Below are 15,860 nucleotides of genomic sequence, written 5' to 3'. Positions count from 1 at the left end.
CTCCAAGAAGACCACGTAAAGGGAATCCTCGGTAGACAGCCCGTTTGGTAGTCTGATCAGATCTGGCTGTGGGCATTCCAGAAGCTTCTTGGCTTCTCTGCACCACCCTACTCTGGCTATGGGCACCCCAGAAGCTTCCCGGCTTCTCTGCTCCCCGGTCCTCTCCTAAGGACCCTGGCTAATGGACTTGGGCGTCTCACAAAAGAAGCCATTAACTGCCCCATTGAAGGAGAGGGAGATGTGTTGAAGGAGACGGGGATGTGCATGCAACTGCCATATTGAGGGAGAGGGGGATGTGCATGCAACTGCCACATCAGTTCTCAGGGGACTTGGGGGGAGAGTGCAACTGCCACATGGTGCCTGGAGTTATTCCTCCCTGTAATAGATAATGGTCAAGGTTGTTGAACAAATCGAGTAGGGTTCAATCATATTATGCATACCGTTGTAAGAAGTAATTGCGCTTGTGCAAGTTTCATTATATTTTGTAAAAAATAGTAGTTAATCCAATGGCTGGATGCCGGGCCCCAACTAAGCCAATGGCCGGATGCCGGACCCCAACCAAGCCAATGGCCGGATGGTGCAACAGATAACAGAGCGCCCGAATGGTGCAACAGATAACAGAGCGCCCAGATGGTGCAACAGATAACAGAACTCCAGAGGCAGAAACACCAAGCGACATCCAGCAACATCTTTCGCTGTCGACTAGCCAACCAGGAGCTAACTCGTCAGGGTGTCCCAGCGCGTGAACAAGTGTATAACATATATAAGCACATACGAAAAGTTGAGTTTTGTGCTGTTGGTGGAACTGAGCTTCCCCCGGACACCCAGCACTGTTTTGCCTAATTACTGCTTGCTTTAAATTTGCTTGCTTAATAAAATTAATTAATTGGCTCAAAGACTCGTCTTCATTTATAACACTTCCCAGGTGCAGGACCCTACATTTGCCACTGTTGAATTTCATCAGGTTCTTTCCTGCCCAGTCCTCTAGCCTGTCCAGGTCTCTCTGAATGGCAACACAGCCTAATTGTAACAAGCAGTTCCGAGAAATGTTTGTTCATTAAAGCTCCTGGAGATGTTTGTTTGAGTTCTGAGAAGTGTTTGTATGCTTACTTGCTTTGTCCTGCTTGATGTATTTACCTAACAAGGAGATGTTTGTTTGAGTTCTTACTTGCTTTGTTTTGCTTGATGTATTTACCTCATAAGTAACCAAAGTAAGGTGATCGAAACTGGCTACGCAGCAGTCAACCTCACATGAGCCTTCAACATGAGTGAAAAGTTACACCTGGAAGCTGTGGACCAGAGATGGACTATAAAACCCAGAGAACTGAATTAGCTGTGTGCGCGTGCCGCAAGGGAGACTGAGGTCTCTAGGTCGCACCCAGTGCTGTCTTTGCTTATTGCTTGATCAGAAATAAAACTTTTGTTATTTACAAGACTAAGTCAAAATTTATTACAACTTGGTGCTGTGACTCGGATGAAGGATATTCGGCGGCAATCCTTTCTGAGGGAGGCGCCCCGCTTCTTTTTCTAGCGGCTCTTGGAGGATTTTGCCGTCACCCTTCACCGACGAACCTTCTAAATTGCAATAAGCAAAGTAAATGCCGGCAGCCCCTTAAATTTGTGCACAAAGATCCGAGTGAAGACGCAGGACGCGTAAGTATAGGCCGGATTTCCACTAGGATTGGGTCTGGGATTCCTGAAGTACGATGACTGAGATGTCCAATTGCGGACGAAGCGAGTGCGGACCCTCTACTACTGCAGTTCTCGTAGCCCGCGAGGGACCGAGTCACGAACGAGGGGAGAGTGTGTGAGTGTGCATGAGTGTACCCTGGAAGATGGGACAGAAGAAAGGTAGACCTTCTGGTCCCATGGGTGGGGATTCGCAAGCGAAACTTCCGCCAGTCCCCCAGGATAGTCCACTAGGATTGATGATTAAATATTGGAATGATTACCCCTCTAGACGGGGTAAGAGTAAAACAAAAATGATACACTATTGTATGGTAGTTTGGGGTGGTAAGGAAATTCGTAAGGACCACCTGTTTTGGCCAGTGTTCGGATCCTTTGAGGATTGGATTTGCCAAGCCTTGAACCTTTAGGTTAACTCAAAGGAACCGTTTAGTCAAGAGGAGAGTGATTATGCACGCTTATGGATAGAGTCAGAGACTAGGATCAATCTGTATCCGTTAAAAGAAAAAGGGGATAAGAGGCACGATAAACAAAGAAACAAGCGGCATGAGGAAGAAATTCCCATAGCACCCCCACCTTATGTGCCGCCACCACCACCCCCGGTGCTGTCCCCTAGTCCAAATGCTCCACCGCTGGCACCGAACCTGGAGGAAATGGACCTTAGTCAATCCACAGGACCCATCACTCTTAGTAAGACTAGACAGCAGCAGTACCAGATGATGGGACAATTATATCCGTTGCGAGAAATTGTGATGGTGTTAGCAAAAAGGACACATAACCACGGACGTAGTTATATGCGGTGCTTTTATTGCAGTGCTGGGAAACCAGGGGTTCGCACCCAAAGCTGGCTTCGATCACTGATTCAAAGTTCACTATATTTATACAATTTAGTTACATACATATTCATCACAACTCTTAACAACCATTAGCATATTCCACACCTATTCTAACACAAACTGTCTATCTAAGCGATGCTAAGTAACATTCGCATGTTTATCAGTTATTTCTAAGTTACCTGTTTTAAGAGAATATGTCATAAATCTATGTCAATTTGAAGAACAGGGTATGGTTATATAAGACCATGCTTGAATGCACATCTCCCTGGACACAGTCCGAAAACTTCAAGATAAGGTAAAAATCTTGGATACAGCATCTTAGATACAGTTTACTAAATCAAGAATCTTAGATACAGTTATACAGTTTACAAAACTAAGAATCTTAGATACAGTTTGCAAAACAGAAAACTAATTCAACTATAAGAAAAACTAATTTCAACTATAAGATGTAAAAACTAATTCAACTATAACATTTCCCCCCTTTGAAAATGCTTTTCTCTTCCTAGACAATGCATTTTCACTTCATTGTTTTAATTATAGTTGGATACACTATGTTTCCTTATCAGCCGGAGGGTTGTCAATAAGTGGGTTAGTATTTCTGCTAAGGACAGTAAAGATGCGATCGTTCCTGGCGTTTGATTGACTTACTTGACGCTTAACACAAGCGTACAGCAAAAAGAGAAGAGCGACTATAACTGCAAGCAGGAGTAAGTTTTCCAGTAATGAATGTACCCATCCTCCCAAATTCAGGCTCAATTTACCTAGTAAGGCCCCAATCCAGCTCTGCTCTGCATCTTGCTTTTCCTTTTGTAGTTCCTTTTCCATTTGGGTTAATTGGGAAATATCTTTCTCCACTTCAGAAGTTACATTTGGGATATGAATGCAGCAATAATCAACCCTATCTTTTAAATATCCACAAACGCCATTTTCTTTCAGCAACATTATGTCAAGTGCCATTCTGTTCTGCAAGGTCATTCTGGTTGTAGCTTGCAATTGTATATTGAAATATCGAAAACCCTTTTTGGTTATCCTCGCCAATCAATCCATCTGCCCAATTAATTTGTCAATCATTTCTCTGTTTCTATAAGCTGCAATCGGTGCAAAGAAGGATTCTAATGCCCAGCCGAATTTAACACTGCTTGCCGGTTCATGCCACACATCATCTTCATCTATCTCTCGCTTGTGCCTAACTTGTAGAAGTTCCTGCCTGTTCTTCAAGGGTGACTTTTTCCAAATGGGACATAGGGTTGGTAACCCCAAAGTAATTTCCCTTGCAGGTCCTGCTACCGGTAAATGTGTTGTCCAGGTTCCATTGCTTAAGGCCCAAACTAAATGTCCCACACTACCTATAGTTCCTCTGCAATCTATTTTATCTCCGTCAATGCCTATTTTGACTGCTTCTTTTGGATCCAATTGTTTCTGACAGATGCAACCTGCTATTACTGCAACTTTAATGATGGACAGAGGTATATCTCTCACATCCGTCTGGCAGGTTATTACTTGCGAGCAATTCTACCATGGTACTGTTATCCCTCTTGTTACATTGGACCATTGTACACACCATGGGAATGCTTCACTATATTGATATTGTTGTACAATGCTCAATGTCCACATGTTATTCCATTATTCAGTTATGTTCTGATTATCCTGATCTTTACATTCCCAATAGGTTCGGTTGACTTTTTCATATAATATCTTTTTGGTCCAACTTTCTTTGAGAACTATCTTTCCTCCAAATTCCACTGGTTCGGGTCCTGTTTTCTCCCATTTTTCGGTTGGCACTTGCTCTAACCTAGTGCGAGATTCACACACTATCCTACCAGTTTTGTTTATTTCTGGTAAGGTTGTAGATATTTTTCCCCATTGTATTGGGTCTTCGGACGATTTCGGAATGGGAAGGCAAGCAGTGATGCTACTGGTGTTCTGGGTTTGTGCAAAATCTCGAATCAATCCTATCATCAGGTTCTCTGCCTGATTCTGTACACTTTGCACTACTTGTGGCATTTGAGTGTCGTCACTATCTCCTATAGCCCTTCGTGTCCTACATAATTGTTCTCCAGTGACTTTGCAAATCAGAGTGGCATTCTCTGTTCCTTCTTCAAGAAGTGTTCCCACAAAAGCAAACAGTCTGGCTACATTTACTACTATAAACACAATACGGTAACAAAAACTAGACATCCTGCGTCGTAATTTTAAGTGTGGTAGGACCCACTAATTGCGATTGCCACAGTTTTGGGACTTTCTTCACTCGGGTGTAGTGTATCCAGGAATCTACTTCAGCAACCTTGATTGCGGTAAATGTAGTTAAAAGTACTTGATAGGGTCCGTCTCAGCGTTCTTTTAAAGGATCCTCTCTCAGGTCTTTATATATACCGTGTCTCCAGGCTCTATATCATGTACCAGATTCTCAAGTGCTAGTGGGCGATTCCACACTAGTGCGGATCTGAGTCGATTCAATGTCCTGCTGAGAGACAACACATAATTGTATACATCCTGATTACCTTTTACATGTACACTTGGATTTGGATCAGGTGCTTCATATGGTTTGCCATACAAAATTTCGTATGGACTTACTGACATTCCGCTCCTGGGTTTAATCCTAATTCGCAATAACGCTATTGGTAAGGCCTGAGGCCATTGAATTTTTGCTCCCTGGCAAATTTTGCTAAGTTGTCTTTTTAATGTCTGATTCATTTTCTCCACCTGTCCACTAGATTGGGGTCTCCATGGGGTATGTATTCCCATTTAATTCCTAAACATCTACTGACTTCCTTCACCACTTGAGCAACAAAGTGTGGTCCCCTGTCGGATGATATTCCCAGTGGTACCCCAAATCTTGGAATTATTTCCTTCAATAGCCATTTTACAGTTTCTTGTGCCTGGTTGGTGCGACAAGGAAAGGCTTCTGGCCATTCTGAAAAGGTGCATACCCCAACTAATAGATATCTGAATCCTCGAGTTTTGGGGAGTTCCACATAATCTATTTGCCAATAATCTCCTGGTTGTATGCCTGTCTTAATTCTTCCCATATTTACTTTTCTTTTTACTAAAGGATTATTTTTCAAACAAATTTCACACTTAGCCGTAATAGACTTTGCCATTGTTAACATCTGGACTGAGATAATCCATTTTCTCAGGTATTTTACCAATGCTTCTGCACCCCAATGACACTTCTGATGCTCCACCTGAAGTATTCCTCTCATAGTCGTGGTTGGCACCACAACTTGTCCGTTGGTGGTCACATACTATCCAGAATTATCCTTGACAGCTTTTACTAATTTTGCCAATTTCTCGTCTTCTGTAGAATATTTAGGTGCCTCTAAAAGTGTAGGTAATAAATCAATTGCTCTTACCTTCTGGGAGATAAGACCCACCATTGTCCAGACTTGTCGTGCCACTGATCGAGCTGTTTGATCAGCAAGTCGATTTCCTTCAACAATTTTCGATGTTCCACTCTGATGAGCTTTACAGTGCATGATGGCAACTCATAATGGTTTCTGAACAGCATTAATCAAGTTTAATATTTCCCTCTGGTATTTGATATTTGTTCCTTGGGAGGAAAGTAGTCCACGCTCTTTCCAAAGAGCTCCATGCACATGAACAACTCCAAATACATACTTTGAGTCAGTCCAAATATTAACCCTTTTGTCCTTGCTGAGCTCTAATGCCCTAGTTAGGGCAATCAACTCAGCTTTCTGTGCTGATGTGTTTGGTGGTAGGGATTTGGCTTCAATCACTGTTTTGACAGTAGTAATCGCATATCCTGCATACCGCACTCCGCTTTCCACTAAACTACTGCCATCAGTAAAAAGTTCCCAATCCGTCTCCTCCAATGGGGTATCCTTCAGGTCAGGACGACTTGCGTGGGTGTATTCGATGACCTCCACACAGTCATGTTCCAAATCCCCTTCTTCTGTTTCTGCATTTAAAAACACAGCTGGATTCATTAGGTTAGTTGTTTTTAAGATAACATCATCTTGTTCTGTCAAAATCGCTTGATATTTCATCATTCTACTTGGGGAAAGCCAATGGCCCCTCTTTTGTTCCAATACAGTAGTCACCATGTGGGATACAAATACTTCGATCCTTTTCCCCATGGTCAGTTTCCGAACTTCCTGGATTAATATCACGGTAGCAGCTACTGCTCGCAAGCACACCGGCCATCCAGCACTTACCGGATCAAGTTGTTTAAAGAAATAACCTACAGGCCGTTTCCAAGATCCCAGCCGTTGGGTTAATACCCCTAGGGCAAGTCTCTGTTGCTCATGCACGAATAACTGAAAGTCTTTACTCAGATCAGGTAGGCCCAGAGCAGGCGCTTGCATTAAAGCTTGTTTCAGTTTTTGGAAAGCTTCTTGTTGCGGTTTTTCCCACACCAAAACCTTATTCTTCTGTGCCTCGTATAAAGGTTTGGCAATAAGTCCATAGTCCATAATCCAGAGCCTGCACCATCCTGCCATTCCTAGAAAAGATCTTAATTCATGCAAGTTACACGGTTCAGAGATAGCACAGATAGCATGCACACGGTTTATATCTAGTCTTCATTGTCCTTGAGAAAGCTCGCATCCTAGATAGATCACAGTCGTGGATGCAATCTGAGCCTTATTTTTCGACACTTTATATTCATTCATTCCTAATTGATTCAATATTTCAATTGTTACCTGGATGCAAAGTTCTTGGGTCTCAGCAGTAATCAGAATGTCATCCACATATTGCAGCAACAAATACCATTGTCGGGGAATTCCGATATGGCCTCTTGTAGTCCACTCCTCAAGCTCTTTGGCTAGTTGATTTCCAAAGATAGTCGGACTATTCTTAAATCCTTGTGGAAGGCGCGTCCAGGTCAATTGAGTCTTTCTTCCGTTGTGAGGATTTTCCCATTCAAAAGCGAATAGCTTTTTGCTTTCCTGGTCAAGGGGTATGCAGAAGAAGGCATCGTTTAAATCAAGTACTGTAAACCATTTATATTTCTCTTTCACAGGTGTTAACAAGGTATAGGGATTTGCAACTACTGGATGTATGTCCTTAGTGATCTGGTTTATTGCTCGTAAGTCTTGGACTAGTCGATAGCTACCATCAGGTTTCTTTACTGGAAAAATTGGGGTATTATATTCTGATTCACATTCTTCTAGAATTCCATATTTCAAAAATTTCTCAATTAAAGATACTATTCCTAATCTGGCTTCCAATTTCAATGGATACTGTCTCAACCGTACTGGTTTAGCATCTTCCTTCAGCTCCACTTTCACAGGTCTAGCTGTTTTTGACCTTCCAGGTATGTCAGTTTCCCATACTGTGGGAATTACTGCATCTTCTATTGCCTGTGGTATTTTTACAAACGGTTTTTCTTTTAATAGTAAAATCTGTCCTACCTTTGACTCTGGAATTTTCATTACCAACTCTCCATCCTCAAATGTTATTGCGGCATCCAATTTAGTCAGCAAATCTCGTCCTAAAAGAGAAACTGGACAATCTGGAACATACAAGAACTCATGTGTTAGTTCCTTTTCTCTAAAACACAAATCCAAGGGTTGCAGGAATGGCCGTACTTCCTCCTTCCCTGTGGCACCAACGATTGTTGTAGCTCTGTGACCTACCACTCCCTGTAAAGAATTTAATACAGAGTAAGTAGCCCCTGTGTCCACTAAAAATTTTACATCCCGGTCTCCCACTTGTATTGTCACTAAGGGCTCCTTACTCTGAGTTTTCTCTTGCATGCTTTCATATAGTCAGCTGTCATTACTGTATTCTCCCAAAACCATAGTCTGTACTGCATTTCCCGCGGCATTGGACACCTGATTCGTGGGGATCTTTGGACACTCATTCTTCCAGTGTCCTTCCTGCCTACAATAAGCACATTGGTTTATGCCAAGCCTCACAGGGGGTCTCAGGGGAGTTCCTTGTGTATTTCGTAAACTGCGTCCCTGACCTTCTCCTCGAGCATTTCCCGTTCTCCTACCACGGACTCCTACTCCCCTGCCCTGTCCCTGGATCAAAGCCAATAAATTTTGCTGATGACGTCTCGACTGCTCCTTCTCTCTATTATTGTAAACTTCCCAAGCTGTTTCTAACATTACATCTAAATTCCTTAATTGCGCACCCTCCAGTTTCTGCAACTTCTTTCGAACGTCATCTTGAGATTGCCCTAAGAAAATTAAAGCCAACTGAGTTTTCGCTTGCTCCGTTTCTACATCTAAATCCGTATATCTTTTAGCAGCTTCTTTCAATCTTTCTAAAAAGGCTGAGGAAGACTCATTCTTTTCCTGCCTTACATTATACAATTTTGACCAATTCATTTGCTTCGGCATAGCAGTTTGGACGCCAATCAATAACCAATCCTGGTACCTCCGGAGATGGCATAATCCGTCTCCTGTATTATAATCCCATCGGGGGTCTTCCTTTGGAAAATTCTCATCAACATTACTGCCTGCTAGTCCATTTCGGATATCTTCTCTCACTCTATCCCTTGCAGCTCGTATGACCATATCCCTTTCCGTAGAGTCCATTAATGTATCCAGAATCATTTGTAAATCATCCCAATCAGGATTCTGTGTCTTAATTATCATCTTAGATCAATTTGCTACAAAGTATGCTTGTATAGGAGCATACAATATAGCAAAACGAATTGTTGAAAAGTGCCTCACCTGTCAGCGAGTGAATAAACAGCAAATAAAGAAACAAGTTCCCGGTGGGAGGGAACTCACATTTCGACCGTTCTCAAAAATACAAATTGATTTTACAGAACTACCAAAGGTCGGATGTTACCGTTATTTGTTGGTGCTAGTAGACCACCTTACACACTTTGTGGAGGCATTCCCAACAGCTAGAGCTACTGCATGTACAGTAGCAAAAATACTGTTAGAAGAAATAATTCCCCGATATGGAATAATTGAAGCCATTGATTCCGACTGGGGCCCACACTTTGCATCAAAGATTATTACAGAGACCTTCCAGGCACTAGGTACCAATTGGCAATATCATACTCCATGGCATCCACAAAGTTCAGGAAGAGTAGAACAAATGAAAGGAGAGATAAAGAAACAACTTGCAAAACTGATGATAGAAACCAAAATGTCATGGGTAAAGTGTTTGCCCTTAGCACTATTAAATATAAGAACGCAGCCGAGAACAGACCTCGGGATCTCACCTTTTGAGATGTTATATGGTATGCCCTATGATTTAGAAATACCACAGGACCACCAGAAATAAAGGATTTCCAAATAAAGAATTATCTAATACAGTTATTAAAGCGAAGAAAATACCTTTGGGAAAAAGGATTAGTGGTACAACAACTGCCCTTAGACATAAAAATACATACTCTAGAACCTGGAGATAAAGTGCTTATAAAGACCTGGAAGGAGGCATCACTAATCCCTTGATGGGAGGGACCTTATGTTGTTTTACTCACTACAGAAACAGCTATTCAGACTGCCGAGAAGGGGTGGACACACGCCAGTTGAGTGAAAGGCCCGATCAAGACCGACACGTGGACTGCAGAATCCAGAGAGGACCCTTTAAGGATTAAACAGAGGAAGCAATAAATGGACTTGGACTTACCAACCTGTATCGTGCAAGTACAGAAAAACGATAAAGCTGATTATAAATACCCTATTTGTAAGGATTATAACGTTAAATGTGATAACATAGGTTGCAACTGTTATCCTTTTGTATGCTTTAAACACACAGTGTGCCAGGAAAACTGGTGGTTGCATTGCCTAAACGGTATTCCCCTTCGAGGAACTTGTGATCAGTATTATTCAATTGAATGAGAAATTACTGAATTAGCATTAAAACTTAAAGTCTTACGAGGAGAAATCGAGACTGAAGATCCTAGTTGGTGGAACGTATATGTCTATGGAGTATGACCTGAACGGTTTTGTTTTCACCATAATGAGCCAACTCCTCTGAAATTACACATAGTACAAGTGTGCTGTCGAACTACTGTAAAAGAAATAACGTGCCATTCCCCCTTGGTAAAAAGCTGCAACTGGGAAGCTTACAAGTGATGGTGCAATTGCCGGAAACATTCGGGGCCTCCTGAAGAATATTCTTGCTGCCGAGAAGATGGTTTACCCCATGGCTCGAAGCAACCGAGTCGACGGGCGAGGCAGAGGAATAAAACAAAGTGGGGGCAAAAACCCAAATGGAATTGTGCAGCAATGTTGGGAGAACTACCCCAGTGCTAGGTAGCACAACAAATTGCAAAATCAAAGCAAGCTGAACCTAGGCAAATGCAACCCCACCTGGTATGCTGTATTAATATTATTACTAATGGCCAGTAATAGGGAGTCAGCACATAGACCCTACAAATGGACCCTAATTCAGGTAGAAGAGAGCTGAGTGATTAAAGAGAATATTACAGTAGGATCCCCTAGTTTTTCTGTAACCCTTTGTCGGTTAGCACCTATATAACCATGCTTAGATCAAAATGTTTATTATGTTTGTCCCTCTTCCAATCCAGGGAAGAGTTACTGCAACTATCCTAATGAGTATTATTGTGCATATTGGGGTTGTGAGACAATTGCTTCAGACTGGAAACCGGTTGTGCGAGATAAGTTTTTGAACATAACCTGGGGACCCAGCGGTTGCCAACCTCCTAAGTGAGACTCAACTGGAGGTACAATAAACCCAGGTAGTTGTACACATTTGACACTCACAGCCCTGCAACCAGAGGACCAAGGATGGATACTAGGAAAAATTTGGGGAGTCATGTATTGGGAACCAGGAAAGGATCGAGGAGGGCTCATAAAAATCCAGAAGGAACCTGCGCCTGAAGAAAGAGCCCAATCAATAGGTCCCAGTGTAGTAATAACCGAAGAATTAGAAATTAACAAGACAATAACAGATGGTCTTGAAAACACACAAGACTCTAATACTAACGAAAATTCACTTTGGAACCTAATGAATGCAAGTTATCAGGTTATCAATAGGACCTATCCAAATTTAACGCTAGAATGTTGATTGTGTTTTGATCCAAAACCACCATACTTTGAGGTCATTGGGCTCGGAGCAACACCTAAACTCGCCAATGGAACAAATCCTGACTCTTGTAAATGGAGTAATGAGACCCAGGGAATCTCATTGCAGCAAGTGCGGGGTAAGGGGATATGCATTGGTAAGGTACGCCCTGAAAAACAACACCTATGCATGAACAGAACGCGCACCGGTTAATGGATAACGAGAATTAGGAGGCCCAGCGATTGGATAATACCAGTTAATAACTCTAAGTGGATATGTTCAAAAAGCGGGCTCACACCCTGTGTTTCCATGAAATATATAAAACTATTAGAAGAGTTTTGCATACAAGTGGTAGTTATTCCTAAAATTACCTATCACCCAAAGGGATATGAAGAAATCGTGGTAACTCACCAGTTAGTAAAAAGAGAACCAGTTACTGCCATAACTGTAGGCGCCCTACTAGCCCTTAGTGTGGCAGGTGCAGGAACCGGCATCGCCTCAATAGTAAGTCAGAGCCACCAATTTGCAGCACTAAGGGTGGCCGTTGATGAGGACCTGTTAAGGATAGAGCAATCTATAAGTGCGCTAGAAAAATCGGTAAGATCTCTGTCTGAAGTAGTCTTACAGAACCGATGAGGTTTGGACTTACTATTTCTTAAGGAAGGAGGACTTTGTGCGGCTTTAAGGGAAGAGTGTTGTGTATATGCCGATCACACAGGACTAGTAAGAGACACAATGAATAAACTATGAGAAAATATAGAAAAACGAAAAAAAGAATATGAATCTCGGCAGAGCTGGTATGAGAACTGGTTCAGAAATCACCCTGGCTTACAACCCTCCTATCCACTATAGCAGGACCACTGATTCTTTTAATCCTAGTATTAACATTCGGACCTTGTATCTTAAATAAAGTAATAGCGATCGTGAAAGGCAGACTAGAAGCCACTCACTTGATGTTGATTGAGGCAAAATATGAGAAATTGCATGATCAAAATGACACCAAATTATTAGTATTAAGTGTTCAAGAGTTGCAACGCTTTAATGAACAAAATAAGTAAAAAATAGAAAAGGGGAAAATTGTAACAAGCAGTTCCGAGAAATGTTTGTTCATTAAAGCTCCTGGAGATGTTTGTTTGAGTTCTGAGAAGTGTTTGTATGCTTACTTGCTTTGTCCTGCTTGATGTATTTACCTAACAAGGAGATGTTTGTTTGAGTTCTTACTTTGTTCTGCTTGATGTATTTACCTCATAAGTAACTAAAGTAAGGCGATTGAAACTGGCTACGCAGCAGTCAACCTCACATGAGCCTTCAACATGAGTGAAAAGTTACACCTGGAAGCTGTGGACCAGAGATGGACTATAAAACCCAGAGAACTGAATTAGCTGTGTGCGCGTGCCGCAAGGGAGACTGAGGTCTCTAGGTCGCACCCAGTGCTGTCTTTGCTTATTGCTTGATCAGAAATAAAACTTTTGTTATTTACAAGACTAAGTCAAAATTTATTACATTCCGGTGTGTCAGCCCTTCCTCCCAGTTTGGTACCATCAGCAAATTTGCTGGGGGTGCACACATTCTCTTCATCCAGGTCATGATGAACAGGTTGAGCAGGTCTCAACCTAATACTGACCCCTGGGGAACCCCACTAACTACAGGCCTCCAACCAGACCCTGCACCGTTGATCACAAACATCTGAGCTCTGCCATCCAGCCAGTTCATCCATCTCACTGTGCATTGATCCAGCCCACACTTCCCGAGCTTGCCTGAGGTTGTGAGAGATGGTGTCAAAAGCCTTGCTGAAGTCAAAGTAGACAATGTCCACTGCTCTTCCCTCATCTACCCAGCCAGTCATACCATCATAGAGGGCTATCGTGTTGGTCAAACACGATTTCCCTTTGGTGAATGCATGCTGACCACTCCTGATAACCTTCTTTTCCTCCACATACTTGGAGATGACATCCAGAATAAGTTGTTCCATCACCTTTCCTGGGATGGAGGTGAGGCTGACTGGCCTGTAGTTTCCTGGGTCATCCTTCTTGCCCTTTTTGAAGAGTGGAGTGATGTTGGCTTTCCTCCAGTCCCCATGCACCTATCCTGTTCTCCAAAATCTTTCACAAATTATGAAGAGCAGCTTAGTATCAACGTCTGCCAACTCTCTCTCAGCATGGCCCATCCAGTTTGTCTAAACGATCTCTAACCTGATCCTCCTCAAGCAAGGGAAAGTCTTCCTTTTGCCAGACTTTCTCTCCTGTCTCTAGGGTCTGGAATTCCTGAGGGTCGGCCTTAACAGTAAAGACAGAAGTAAAGAACATTGTCTTCTTTGTACCATCTGTCACCAGGGCACTCTCTTCATTCAGCAGTGGACCTACATTTTCCCTAACCTTCCTGTTGCTGCTGATGTACTTGAAGAAACCCTTCTTGTTGTGCTTGATATCCCTGGCCAGATTTACTTCGAAGTGGAGCTTGGCCTTCCTCACCGCATCCCTGAATACTCTAACAGTGTCCTTGTATTCCTCCCAGGTGGTCTGTCCCTTTTTCCACATTACATAAACACCCTTCTTCCACCTGAGTTTTGACTGGACCTCCTCATTTATCCATGTTAGCCTTTACTATTACTTGATCTCTTCCTCATAGGGATGCATTAGTCTTGAACTTGGAGGAAGTGATGTCTGAATATTAGCCAGCTCTCTTGGACCCCCTTACCTTCTAGAGCCCCATCCCATAGGATTCTTCCAACTAGGGCCTTGAAGAGGCCTAAGTTCATTCTGCTGAAGTCCATGGTTTTAGTCCTACTTCTTGTCCTGCTTCCTCCATGCAGGATCTTGAACTCCAGTCAAGACTGCACCCAACCATGACATCTCCAAACAGTTCTTTTTGGTTTGTTAGGACAAGGTCCAGCAGCATGCCTCTCTTTGTCGGCTCCTCCACCATCTGTGTCAAAAAGTTGTCACCAATGATCAGTAGGAACATCATGGACTGTGTGTACTTAGCAGATGTCAGGGCGACTGAAGTCTCCAGTGAGAACCAGGGCATGTGATTGTGACGCTACTTCCAGCTGTCTGTAGAAAGCCTCATCACCTTCCTCTTCCTGATCAGGTGGCCTGTAGTAAACACCAACAACAGTGTCCCCTTTGTTAGGTTGTATATAGCCTTCCATGACAACATTGCAGTCCTGTGAGTTGTCCCACCACATCTCCATAAACACACATAGATGTCTAATTCTTTCTTTTTATTCCCCACGCTACCTGCATTGCTGTACAGACACTTCAGAGAACTACTCAACAAGCATGCAGGTTTCTCGTGAGGAGTGCAGAAAGATCTACTGCAGCTGTGTGTACCCTTGAGGTGGTTGCATTTCTGGTTTTCATCTTGGGAGGCATCTAAAGAATATTTTTCACTGCTCTGATTGGTCTGGCATGTTCCCCAGTTGGATGTGATGGCGTGAGCATGACCGCTTTGGACCCTACCACCAAGCTCATCAGTTTAGAGCCTCCTTCACCTCGCCCCTCTATGCTAGGTGTCTCACCCCACAGCATGTCATAGGTGAGCCTAGTATCATCCCCCCTCCTATCATATCTAGTTTAAAGCCCTGTCAATGAGCCCTGCTAGCTTGTGTGCAAGGACCCTCTTTCCTCTGTATGAAAGGTGAGCCACATCCGATGCAAGCAAACCTGATGCCATGTATGCCATGCCATCATCAAAAATGCCAAAATCGTGGCAGTGACACCAAGCATGGAGCCACATATTAATAGAGCACACCCATCTGTTTCTTCTAATGTCACTGCCCACAACTGGAAGAGGAGAAGAGAAAATATCCTGTGCTGCCAATTCCATAATCAACCATCCCAAGGCCCTGAAGTTTGCCCTTGGACTATCGGTCACAATTTCATTGCCACCCACATGGAAGACCAGTAATGGGTAGTAGTTCAAGGGCTGTACCAGGCTAGGAAGCTTCCTGGTGTTGTCCACTGGCAAGACCAAGACTGTGGCTGCCAGACTCCCACCAGGCCTGCAAGCCCATGCTGACCACAGAGCAACCAACACCTGCCTGTGCCTCCAGCTAGCAGCAGCACCTCGAGCAGGCTTCGTCCCCAGGGCATTTGTGCACAGAATCATGGAATCATTTTGGTTGGAAGGGACCCTCAAGATCGTTGAATCCAACCCCTAACCCAACACTGACACAAAACCTTGTACCTAAGAACCTCATCTACATTTCATTTAAACACCTCCAGGGATGGTGAGCTCTGCCACTTCCCCGGGCAGCCTGTTCCAATGCCTGACAACCCTTTCCCGGAAGAAATGTTCCCTAATATCCAATCTGAACCTCCCCTGGTGCAACCTGAGGACATTTCCTCTTGTACTGTCTTGCTACTTAGGAGAAGAGAC

This window comes from Nesoenas mayeri, assembly GCF_963082525.1.
Source record: "Nesoenas mayeri genome assembly, chromosome: 3".
Taxonomy (NCBI): domain Eukaryota; kingdom Metazoa; phylum Chordata; class Aves; order Columbiformes; family Columbidae; genus Nesoenas; species Nesoenas mayeri.
The sequence above is the reverse complement of the archived record's forward strand: the minus strand, read 5'-3'. Positions refer to the sequence as shown.